A 12,515-nucleotide genomic window follows, 5' to 3' on the forward strand; every position below is an offset into this window, starting at 1 on the left:
TATAAAGTAGCCTTGCTAGATTTACCCTAGAATCTACCATGTTCACAATTCAAGCTATAAATCGAATCCTATTTAATCGAAAGACATCGTTTTACTTGAATCAATTACTCGTTCCCTAGTTGTTTCTATTTTTTTTTAAGTTGACGGTGATATTTTTTGTTAACATAGTATTTGTTAGGCCAGGACAATTACATAATTATGGAGAGACAAGTTGTACGTGTGGGGGGGGGGAGAATAATTTTTTTTGTCTTTATTATATGAAGTGTTACGTACAGGGTGGTGTGGCAACACTGCTTTCATCATGTGATGAGTGTAGCCACTGCTTTTTACCCCGTCTTTTTGTAGACGTCAAGAGTGGGTTAATTTTTTTTTTGTTTTAACATCCTTATTTAGTCAGGGGTGGGGGGATATATGGAGGGGAAACAAAAGTACAAACAAAAGTTTTTAGAGCATTAAAAGGCTCCAGCAAGTCTGATAGCATTTAATAACAAGCTATAATAGAGATAACAAGTTCTAGAAGAATCAATAGAAAGCTTCATTTTAGGTCAGAATTTCCGTCGCTAAAATTGCTAAACCGGAAATATCACGTATATTGATTACGTTATTCATTTTATTTTTGAGCGGAAGATCATCTATGAACTGATCCTGCCATTTTTTATCTAATGCCCATAGTTTATAAATTTCAACAAATTGCCTAAAATGCTAGCGTTACTGTGTTTATTCCTCCTTTAAAATTTAACATATAATAGGTTATTATTTAGACTATAGATGTAATGCCAAAGTGTCTTATAAAATGCGAGGGAAGGATAATAGTCAATTTTGGGAACATTATGGCCCTCAGTATCCACAGAAATTTAATTTCAATAGCAGATAAATGCTTCTTTTTTTAAAAAAAATTATTTATAGAAAAATTTACAACTGCAACATTAGCATCTAGTAAATATGATGAAGGGGAAAGATGAGCACAACAGAGGAGCAGATGTCCACTGACAAGCCTCCGAGATATTTACAAGCATTGAGAAAGGAGAAATATGCAGGCGATAGATAGTAAATGTGATAAAGGATAGTGAAGAACTTGAGATGAGCGAGATGAGAGTAATTAGCAAGGTAATAGAGCTGAGTGAGAATAGAGATTGAATGAGAAGGGAGAGGGATATTTATATATTTACAAAGGAAAAATTGTACATCAATTTTACTCCATCATCTCTTGGCCACCGGCGTCTCAGTCTTCCATTGGGGATTCCCAGGAATGGATTGGGAAAAAAGTTCTCGGATTAACGGATTGTAGTGGGGAGAGAGAGAGAGAGTTATGAAATTGTTTGTACCGAGATGTGATGAGGTCGCCTACAAAAGGAACATTCGAGATCTATGTGAATGGTTTGGTTAAAAACGTAAAATGGAGCATTAGTGATTCTGCGAAGAATTTTGGGTTGGAGTGTTTGTAGTCGGTTATAACTAGAGCCCCACACTTCTATTCCGTTAAGTCCATAAAGGTGTTCAGTATAGTGTTCTAGATGAGCACTTTATTGTCTAGAGTAAGATGGGGAACGTTTGTCAAGTAATCGTGAGAACCAGTTTGTAACGTCGGTTTAATTCCTGTCTCTCTTAAGTTTAGTATGTACACATTCCAAGTGAGTCTTCTGTCCAAAATGGAGTCCCAAGTAGCGAACTTTATCCACAGAAGGAAGAATTCTACCATTTAAAAACACTGGAGGACAAGTCACTCTCCGAAGAGTGAAGGTGATGTGGTTACATTTTTCTGTGTTTAATTTTAATTCTCCACTTCTTAAACCAATCATCAAAAAGTTTAAGATGGAGTTAAAGCGTTCGGGTTACGATCACAGAATCTTCGTGGGATGTAAGGATAGCGGTGTCATCAGCAAAAGAAAATAGGGAAAATAGGGAGCGGAGCGGAGGTCCCGGGTTCGAATCCAGCAGCTGACCCTTAGATTTTCTCTTCCTAGGAGCTTCTTACAGCTCACTGTCCGGACGCCGGCAGTGCACTGAAAAAAGCTCCGGGCGCCAGTAACCTTAGATGTTGACGCGCCTTAATTCATGAAAAAAAACAATAGGGAGGGGATAAATGCAAACTAAAAAATCATTTACAATGTTTTCTATGTTGCAAAATTCGAAATTATTATTAGTAATTAACTTATTTACAATCTGTATATGGTAAATATATACAATAAGTAAAAAAGGAATACATAGGATAAATGAATTCTTGAAAGGCAGGAGTTGAGAAACTACCCAGCGGTAGTTACTCTCTACAGGAAATACGACGATGATCTTCAAACATTAAGGAAGTCTCGGTGCCTATGGTGCAGGGGTCGCCAAACTTTTGTTGATCATGGACCCCCCTATATAATTTTTCGAAATCTCCATCGACCACCCACATAAAAGTAATTTTCAGTTAATTAAAATAAAACTTATCTATTACTTACTTTGTTTGTACATTTATTTTATGATTTTTTAAACATTATTAAAGTAAATTTTACCTTGTGTAACAAATAGTTTGATAAAAAATATCTTACTGTTTAAATTTAAATACCTCAATATTTTTATTAAATAATAAGTAATTATAAATAAGTAAAGTAACTACAGTATTGGCTTCTCAATTAATGAGATGGGGTGTGCCTGGTGTTTCTTTGCAAGGTTCGCCTATATTAGGTTCGAAATTATTTTTCCTTCGACCCCCTGGCTCAGAAAGTCGTGCGAGTATTTACAAAAGATATTTTCAGAAGTTTCCGAAACATTCACTTCCGGTGAGAAAAATTTGATCGAATTATAATTCTTCTTCTTACCACTGTAAGTGAAAGTTGTGAAGTTAGATTTACTTAGTAAGGATATATAACTAATTAAGTTACAATAAAGTTATAAATAGTATTAAGTTGGCTGAAGTTAAGCTAATCATGTTGAGTCCGCTGACAGCGGAGGCGGTAAGAGTGCGGAGGGTCGTGTTTGGCCATTCCTTCTAACTTAACGATAATCAAATTTATTTGTTTGAGACGATTTAGTATAGTCAAGAGTCCCTGGGTCACCTGAATCCCACCGTCAGCTGGGTAAACCAGCCCATCCCAGATTAGACGCTCACTGTCAGGGATCTTGTTAGTGGTCCGCCTAATTAATGGCCAAGCTGGGATAGCTAGCTTGATACATTGCTTACTGGAGTATTAGCCAAAGAATCTTTATCATTTTAGTTTATTATCATGTTTCTAAAAATAGATATTTGAAAAATTTAAATTGCAAAATTTATTTAACTCAATTTAATGATAACCTTCACTTTTAAATTAACCCTAATTCACTTCCTATAAGATTAAGATTAGAAAACGGGACGGAACCTACGCCCCACGGCACCACAGCCCCAAGAGCCTTATTGTGCCTTCCCCTTTTTCGGATCTAGTAGATGACACCTCCCCTTCCAAAAAGGTTGTGAACTTTCCCTACCAGTTCCTTCTGCGCTACAATCTCCCAATCTCCTTTAAGCCTCAAAGTTCCAAAGATATCATAGCGCAGAATTCACTTCCTGAGTACTTGACGGCAGATGGTGGATTTGTGGCTCCCTACAGCATATCCTCAAGGAATGACATAACCTATGAATAAAGTTCCTATAATAATAATTTGTAAAATAACGCAAAAATCAGAGAAAGGATTTGCTCAGCCAGTTGTTAGCGTCCTGGATTTCCAACGCAGGATGATCCTGGGTACCAAATCCAGCTGCTGATCCTTAGATTTTTCTCTTGTTAGAAACTTTTTAGAGCTCACAGTGTTCATTGGTGGACAGTGATGTAACGAGAGAATACTGTACGGAAGCAGGAAGCAGGCAAAATGTTACCGTTAGAGTCGTAATAAGCTTCCACGATCTATAATAAATACCTCGCCCAATACGAGTATCTATATACGTACAAACAGATGTAGAATAATGAGGCTCCGTTAGCGAGTAGATTTGATAGCAGTCACCCATTAATTAAATCTCGACAAGTATGAATTACCCATCTGGATGATGCTGAATTCTTCCCGAGTAATGTATATCTATCTAGGAAGGAGGGTCCCGTAATAATTTTAATTAATTAAGGTATACTTTATATCATTGATTATGTATATCCGTTATAGCACGCATGTATCAGATTTGGGGATATGGTGTAGAGATTTCAATTTTAGTTTTGTTTCCGGTTCACACAACACTTGCTTCTAGTCACTAACTGTGACTTATAACACGCGAGCTGAGACGGATAAAATTACCGAGCTGTGCGGTGCTTACCACAATTTCAGTTTACTTAATAATGGAAGACATAAAATGAACAGAACTAAGCAGACGCAGTCGACTACATAAAAGACTCTGAGACGATATAGCTAAACTGTCTCTAGACAATAAAAGACTAATGTATTCTTCTATTTTAAAAACCTATCTGGGTGTATGAGATTAGAGCTGTGGGGTTCCAACCTAACGCTCCAATCTGCAAAGGATTCAATCTCTACAATCTAAAATACTTCGAACTATTGTACACGCTCCTTTTTATGTCTCCAACCTGGACCTCAAAATTCCTTTCCTCAACGAAGTCGTCAAAACCGGATACAGGAAACTCCACTGCAACTTACAATCTCATATCCTCTAGCTCCAAATCTTTCTTCTAGAACTATTCCTGATAACCTGGACAAGACGTCTTAAGAGACAGTGTGGCCTCGTGATCTCCTCTCAAGTGAAGAGAGCGACTAATTGTCATAATGTTTTGGAGTGTTACCTCTGGGTAACTTCTCCACTCGTTTGCTTCATTGTTACTGTTTTATCATTGTTACTTATAGCACCAACGCGCTGATTGTAGCCACAAATAAGCGCAACAAAAAAACTTAATAATGACTCAAAGTTTCATCATTAAAAAAATCATCTTATTTGGCTGGAAGATCAATTAATTTTTTTAACTTTATGGCGTGTCGCAGCATCTCTTGGGTTCATTGGCGTGCACATCTTCTTCCAGTATACTGCCAGCCTCCATTCAGTGCACTGTCCATCACTGAACAGTGTGAGCTCTAAAAAATTCCTAGCACGAGAAAATCTGAGAACCAGCAACTGGATTTAGACTCAGGATCATCGCGTGGGAATGCAGTATGCTAACCTGGAGTTAATCCCTTTCCTAAGGTCAACTCTTTAACAAAAACTTACAGTTTAAAATGTTAAGTATAAGGGTTGATTAAACGCCAAAAGGTACACAAATCAGCAAGCACTCAAAATTTCATTAATTCTTCATTAATATTTAAGTAATTTTACTGCATTAATATTCATTAATATTTTTTAGAATTTATTAGATGTCACAGACCCTTATGCTGGCCATTTTCGTCTACAAAATATTTGTTCAAGTAGCACTGTAGATTGACTGTAATATCTAGTTATTTATAATAATCAAACTATTAAATACAGGTTAAAAAGAAAAACGTTATAAAAAATAAAAAAAAAATTATGAGGCTAAAAAATTCAAAACTTTTTTTTATAAAAAAAAATGTAATATGTAAAATAAAGTAAATAAGATATGTATATTTTTAGGACAGCTAATTATTCCAGTATTTTACTATAAGTAAAATTAAATTAAAATAGAGAAATCAATAATTGTTGTTGAATAATCTACTTGTTATAACTGTGTGTTATTTGTGCTCTCGAATATTTCGGTAAGACGAATTCAAGACAGTAGCCTACTCTAACTTTGTCTTTTTCTACTTTAACATGCATGTACATATGTGTGATTTATCATAATTATAACAAAAAAATATTATAAATGAAGTGGCCAGCATAAGGGTCTGTGACATCTAATAAATTCTAAAAAATATTAATGAATATTAATGCAGTAAAATTACTTAAATATTAATGAAGAATTAATGAAATTTTGAGTGCTTGCTGATTTGTGTACCTTTTGGCGTTTAATCAGCCCTTATACTTAACATTTTAAACTGTAAGTTTTTGTTAAAGAGATTTTTGTACCTTTTGGATAGATTTTCCTTTTTGTCTATTTTACAAAGTTACATATCTGCTTTACAGATTTTTTAAATTTGGAATAAGCAATTCTATCATTATAACCTGATAAGATGGTAAGTCGGAACCGTAACTACCACTAGAGAGATCTTTTTAAAGAATGATTATCGTTAAGGTCCCCCAAACCATCCTCAGTAACAACTTTTCTTGAAAAAGCGTTTTGAATAACATAGGAAGGTATTTGTGCGTGAATAGCAAAATTAAACTGCGATTTCATTACTTCCTTTTAAGAGGAGTAAGAAAAATAAACTGCGATTGCAGAACTTCTAGGCAAAGAGGCAAAGATTTTTTAATCGAACGACAATTCATTGATTTAAATCGGTTCACTCATTGATAATTTAAACGATTGCAGTACTTCCTCTTAGTAGGTGCAAGAGCATCAGCAATGTAGAGGAGCTTTAACCACTTATTCGAGCTGAATTTTATCAAAATCGGACTAAGCGTTATAGAAATATTGGTAATAATAGTTTTAGAAAGGGCCTTATTTGGGTGGGGCAAACTCCCCTCCTTATGAGGCACGGCGTCGAGACTTTTAAAGTGCAAATCTGTACAAAATTTCGATTCGAATGACATTTCATTCATGAAAATCGGTTCACGTGTCGATAATTTGAAACGATTCCTATACTTCCCCTTAACAAGTGTAAGAGCTGATCGCCGCTTTAATGTTACGTAGGGGAGCCCTAACCCTATCATCCTACCAAATTTTATCAAAATCGGGCCAAGATTTACAGAGTAATTAGTAATAATAATTTTGGAGGGGGCCTTACATAAAGGGGGCTAACTCCTCTCCCATACGATGTACAGGGTCGAGACCCCCAAAAGGCACATCTACATAAAATTCCGAATCGAATGACACCTCATTCATGAAAATCGGTTCACGCGTTTAGGCGCTACGTTGTTTACAAAAAAGGTAACAACAAGAACAAGAACAAGAAGAAGAAGAACAAGAACAAAAACATTTTTTGAAAAAGCGGTTTTTGCTCATTTTCGGCAACTTTTTTCTCGAAACCTATTAGATCTGGGTGGTTGCAAAAAAATTACAGTTATGAAGGAGGGTTTGGAGTAAAATTTAAAGAAAATTTGGGAATTTTATCTTTTATAGAAAAAGAGAAAAAAATTGTCAAAGTTGGGTGTTTTTCAACGTTACGCTTTTTCGTGCAGTTTTTGATGGTCAACCCTTATACAACTGTCCTACCGGACAGTTTTAATTAGTAAAATTTTTTAAATGATTTTAATTAATGAATGGTAGGCGGGTTCGATTCCCGGGGTCTTCGCCTTGGATTTTATTTAATAGTTAATAAAAGGAATTTATAGTAAAGTCGCTTCCTGACACCTAATTTCGTAGTCGGGCGTAAGGCCCACCTGAAGAAATGGGCAATTACTTTTTTTTTTTAATTAAAGGAATGGACTTTTCCATTTAGTTCTTTATTTGCGAATATCATGAATATTAAATGTGCAAGAACTGGCAACTATTGTCACAAATAGTTATTTTACGAGGAGGATAGTAATTGACTCGCACGAATTTTCGCATATCGTCATTCACTAGCTGCGATATTAACTTACTTAGTTTCCTGAATATGGGAATATACTTAGATCTTAAACTTTCAAGGTTGTAAAGCATTACTTTACTTGTATAACTTTTAAAATTTCGATTTAATTCTTCAATTTAATTGACTGAAAATTATTACGTCAGGTGCCTCGGCTTGAAATAGCAATTCATGAACTTTTATGTCTTCAGCTTAGTGTGTTGCTCAGATTGGGATGTACTATTCTTTTGGAAGTATCGATCTTTAGATATTGCCTGTCAAATCGATATACAATTTTTTTTTTTTTTTACTTTTTCTTTCTCCAATTCAGTAATTGAGGTCGATTTACGAGTTTGGCTTTTCCGGATAGGACTTCTGAGCCTTAAGATGCTCTACGAAGATTATCCTTGGTGTACTAGTTACCCATTCATTTTTCCTGGAAAATTCTATTAAGGGTTCATTTTTAGATAGTGGGATCGGGATAGACGGATCTCTAATGTTCCATTACTGTTTAGACCTTAACAAAAACTTACAGTTTTAAAAGTTAAGTATAAGGGTTGATTAAACGCCAAAAGGTACACAAATCAGCAGTTCCCAACATTTCATTAATACTTCATTGATATAATTTAAGTAATTTTACTGCATTAACTTTTCCTTCACATTTTTTAGAATTTATTAGATGTCACAGACCCTTATGCTGGCCATTTTCGTCTACAAAATATTTACTCAAGTAGCACACCATTTAACTTAGATTGACTGTAATATCTATTTATCTATAATAATCAAACTATTAATCACAGGTGAAAAAGAAAACGTTATAAAAAATATAAAAAAAATAAGAGGCTAAAAAATTCATAAACTTTTTTTACATCAATAATTTTATGCATTTATTTTTATTTTTAAATAAAAATCATTGGTTTAAGTTCATTCTTCGATTAAAGTAATTGTTATTTTATGTTGTAGTCAAACGTTTGTAATAATAAGTAATAAATAATCTGGCTTTATCGCAAATAATATAGTTTTCTTCAATTACATTCTCAATCTAGGTGTTCTTCCCACAATGTTATATATATGTAATATAAAATAAAGAAAATAAAGATATGCATATTTTTAGGACAGCTAATTATTCCAGTATTTTACCATAAGTAAAATTAGGGGGACTAAATTAAATTACAATTGAGAAATGAGTAAATATTGTTGAATAATCTACTTGTTATTAAATGTATGTTATTTGTGCTCACGAATATTTCGGTAAGACGAATTTAAGACTGAAATATTGTTTTGAATCCTCCGTGATTGAAATTTAAAAAGTGGCCGACTCTAACTTTGTTTTTTTCTACTTTAACATGCATGTATATGTGACTACTCAGAATAATTCATCACTCATTTTATCATAATTATAATAAAAAAATATTATGAATGAACTGGCCAGCATAAGGGTCTGTGACATCTAATAAATTCTAAAAAATGTGAAGGAAAAGTTAATGCAGTAAAATTACTTAAATTATATCAATGAAGTATTAATGAAATGTTGGGAACTGCTGATTTGTGTACCTTTTGGCGTTTAATCAACCCTTATACTTAACTTTTAAAACTGTAAGTTTTTGTTAAGGAGATTTTTGTACCTTTTGGATAGATTTTCCTTTTTGTCTATTTGCAAAGTTACGTCTGCTTTACAGATTTTTTAAAATTTGGAATAAGCTATTCTATCATTATAACCTGATAAGGTGTTAAATCGGAACCGTAACTACCACTGGAGAGATCTTTTTAAAGAATGATTATAGTTGCGGTCCCCAAACCATCCTCAATAACCATTTTTTTGAGAAAGCGTTTTGAATAAAATAGGAAGGTATTTGTACGTAAATAGCAAAATTAAACTGCGATTTCAGTACTTCCTTTTAAGAGGAGCAAGAAAAATAAACTGCGATTACAGTACTTCTCCCTAAAAGGCAAAGATTTTGAATCGAACGACAATTCATTCATAATGTAAATAGGTTCACCCATTGATAATTTTAACGATTGCAGTACTTCCTCTTAGTAGGTGTAAGAGCATGATGGCACATCACAGCCACGTAGAGGAGCTTTAATTACTGCTTCGTGCTAAATTTTATCAAAATCGGACTAAGCGTTATAGAAATATTGGTAATAATAGATTTAGAAAGGGCTTTACTTGGGTGGGGCAAACTCCCCTCCTTATAAGGCACAGCGTCGAGACTTTTAAAGTACAAATCTGTACAAAATTTCGATTCGAATGACACTTCATTCATGAAAATCGGTTCACGCCTCGATAATTTGAAATGATTGCTATACTTCCTCTTAACAAGTGTAAGAGCAGATCGTCGCTTTAATGTTAGGTAGGGGAGCCCTAACCCTATCATCCTACCAAATTTTATCAAAATCGGGCCAAGATTTACAGAGTAATTAGTAATAATAATTTTGGAGGGGGCCTTACATAAAGGGGGCTAACTCCTCTCCCATTCGATGTACAGGGCCGAGACCCCCAAAAGGCACATCTACATAAAATTCCGAATCGAATGACACCTCATTCATGAAAATCGGTTCACGCGTTTAGGCGCTACGTTGTTTACAAAAAAGGTAACAAGAACAACAACAACAACAAGAAGAAGAAGAAGAAGAACAAGAACATTTTTTGAAAAAGCCGTTTTTGCTCATTTTCGGCAACTTTTTTCTCGAAACCTATTAGATCTGGGTGGTTGCAAAAAAATTACAGTTATAAAGGAGGATTTGCCCTATATTATAAAGAAAATTTGGGAATTTTATCTTTTATAGAAAAATAGAAAAAAATTGTCAAAGTTGGGTGTTTTTCAACGTTACACTTTTTCGTGCAGTTTTTGATGGTCAACCCTTATACAACTGTCCTACCGGACAGTTTTAATTACAGTTTTACAACCTACAGTGCAGTAAGTACCAAACGTGATACTAAATTCTAAATTGTGATGCACTATTAATATTATCCTAAGTCTCTCTCACAACGTGAAAAAATTGATTATTCTAGATAAAACTTATCGATCTATTTGTATGCAATTTATTTACTAAGTTTGACACTAGAAATGCGCCTTGATCAAACAAGTTTCGAGTAAAGAAAATAGTTTTGAAGCCATTTTTTTTATAAGGAAAACTTCCAAATAGGATCCAAATCAAAAACAGATAACTACTGTAACAAACTGAGCGTCTGAAAACAGACTTGATTTAAAAAATATATACTTATATAAAAGAAGAAACGAGCAGCTGAAAAACCTGAATTTTATTGTATAGGATAGAATATCTGCAGGAAATACAAAGTATTAGAGTGGCAGTGGTCCGGTAATTGAAGGGCTCTTCAACACTAGGTCATTCATGAAGAGGGGCCTTAGGCACTAAGAGAGAGAGAGCCAGCGGGAAGTGCGTACGATTGTGTGCTCTCAACGAAACATAATCTACACTCACACAATTCTAGTGGCACTGGATTTCCTCTTTTAGTTACAGCTTTTTGTAACGCCCGTATTAGTTTGAAACATTTTTGAAACTTGCTTTCAGAAGAATTTCCTGTTCCGTCTACCAACAAATTACGTCATGTAGGGTCTAGAAATTAATAGAATGATTGAAAACAAACTAAAAATTGGTGGAACGCTTTTCAAAAGAAAATATTATGATCACGTCAAATTTTCCCAATCGAATTTCCACCATAAAACTCCGAGAAATTATCTCTATTTAAAGAAAATTCATGAAAATAATAAAATTTCCAGAAAACTTAAAATCAGGGAGGGACCAACTGCAATCAACGATGCAATAAAAAAAAATCACTCAGCTAAAAGAAAAACTATTTTACTCCATAAATTTTTCACTATCAGATGGTCACAAGTATAAATACAATGTTAAAAAAAAAAAAATTAACTCTAATAGTGTAAAAAATTGATTGATTTTCTTTTATCTTTGATTTTATCCGACATAGAATCATGTCTATTCTATCCCTGACCGGTTTCGGTCTTTTATCCATAATCAGGGGTAGATTAATCAAATTTTGGGTTAGAGATAACCTCTTCATTGTGGATTCCAAGTCGTAGAGACACTTGCTGACTTGAGTCAGGTAGGTTACATTGTGTGTATTGTAACAAAATTGACCTGAGCAAAGAAGAAAGGGCTAGATTGTTCTGGGAGTTCAGGAGGACCGAACTCTATAACGGTCCACCACTGTGTAAAAGCAAACTAAGGGAGCGGCCCCCAGTTGGAGTGGGGGCAGTATGTGTTTTCCCCAGCCAGTGATTGACAGGTGGGGGTGAGACAGTCGAAGTTGGAGTGAGGCAGTCGCAGTTGGAGTGAGGCAGTCACAGTTGGAGTCAGTTAGAGTTTGAGAGAGTCAGTGTTGTGGAGTGCTTCAGAGTTAGCCAGTTGGGCAGTTAAGTCAGTTAGTGTGTAGAGCTTTGTTAGTGTAGTTGAGTCTAGTGCAATTCAGGTGCAGTGCGGACCAGCAGTTAGTCGTTGAACAGTTTTTGGTGGTGTATTTGTGTAGTAAGTAACAGTAAACTGTTGTGACTGTTGGGAATGGTAAAAGTAGTGAATAGTAATAGTTGCTAGTAAATGTTAATGTTAGTAATGTTAATGAGTTAATAAATCAGGTACTTATAAGTTTAGCGAGTTTTATTCTGTACGAACCCACATACTAATAACTAGTGGCAGTCTCTAATTTTTTTAGTAAAAGGACAAAAACTTAACAGTGAGTATGTTATTCAAAATGGTACTACATCTTAAAACTAATTGACTGATTCAGCAATTTATTATGCGAGACTAAAAGATAAGTGAAGTCCAAAATCTGGACACCAAAGTATTAGTAAAAGTAGTTATTGCTATTTTTTTGAGTCCAGTTTGATGTCAACTGGGTCCAAAAGTATTTATTACGAATAATTGTGTGTGTATTTGAATCGAAAACACAGGAAGTTCAAATGTGATAAATTACGAATCGGCGTCCATTG

At 34.5% G+C, this 12,515-nt stretch overlaps 1 protein-coding gene across 1 annotated transcript in view; it reads left to right on the forward strand.

Moving 5' to 3' along the window:
- The window catches only part of LOC141457225 (uncharacterized), an 84,436-nt gene that overhangs the window by 42,009 nt on the left and 29,912 nt on the right, over window positions 1-12,515 (forward strand). The window lies entirely within an intron of this gene.

The sequence above is a fragment of the Rhodnius prolixus genome, unplaced genomic scaffold (genome assembly GCF_049639745.1).
Source record: "Rhodnius prolixus isolate KJV_2025 unplaced genomic scaffold, Rpr scaffold_10, whole genome shotgun sequence".
NCBI lineage: Eukaryota > Metazoa > Arthropoda > Insecta > Hemiptera > Reduviidae > Rhodnius > Rhodnius prolixus.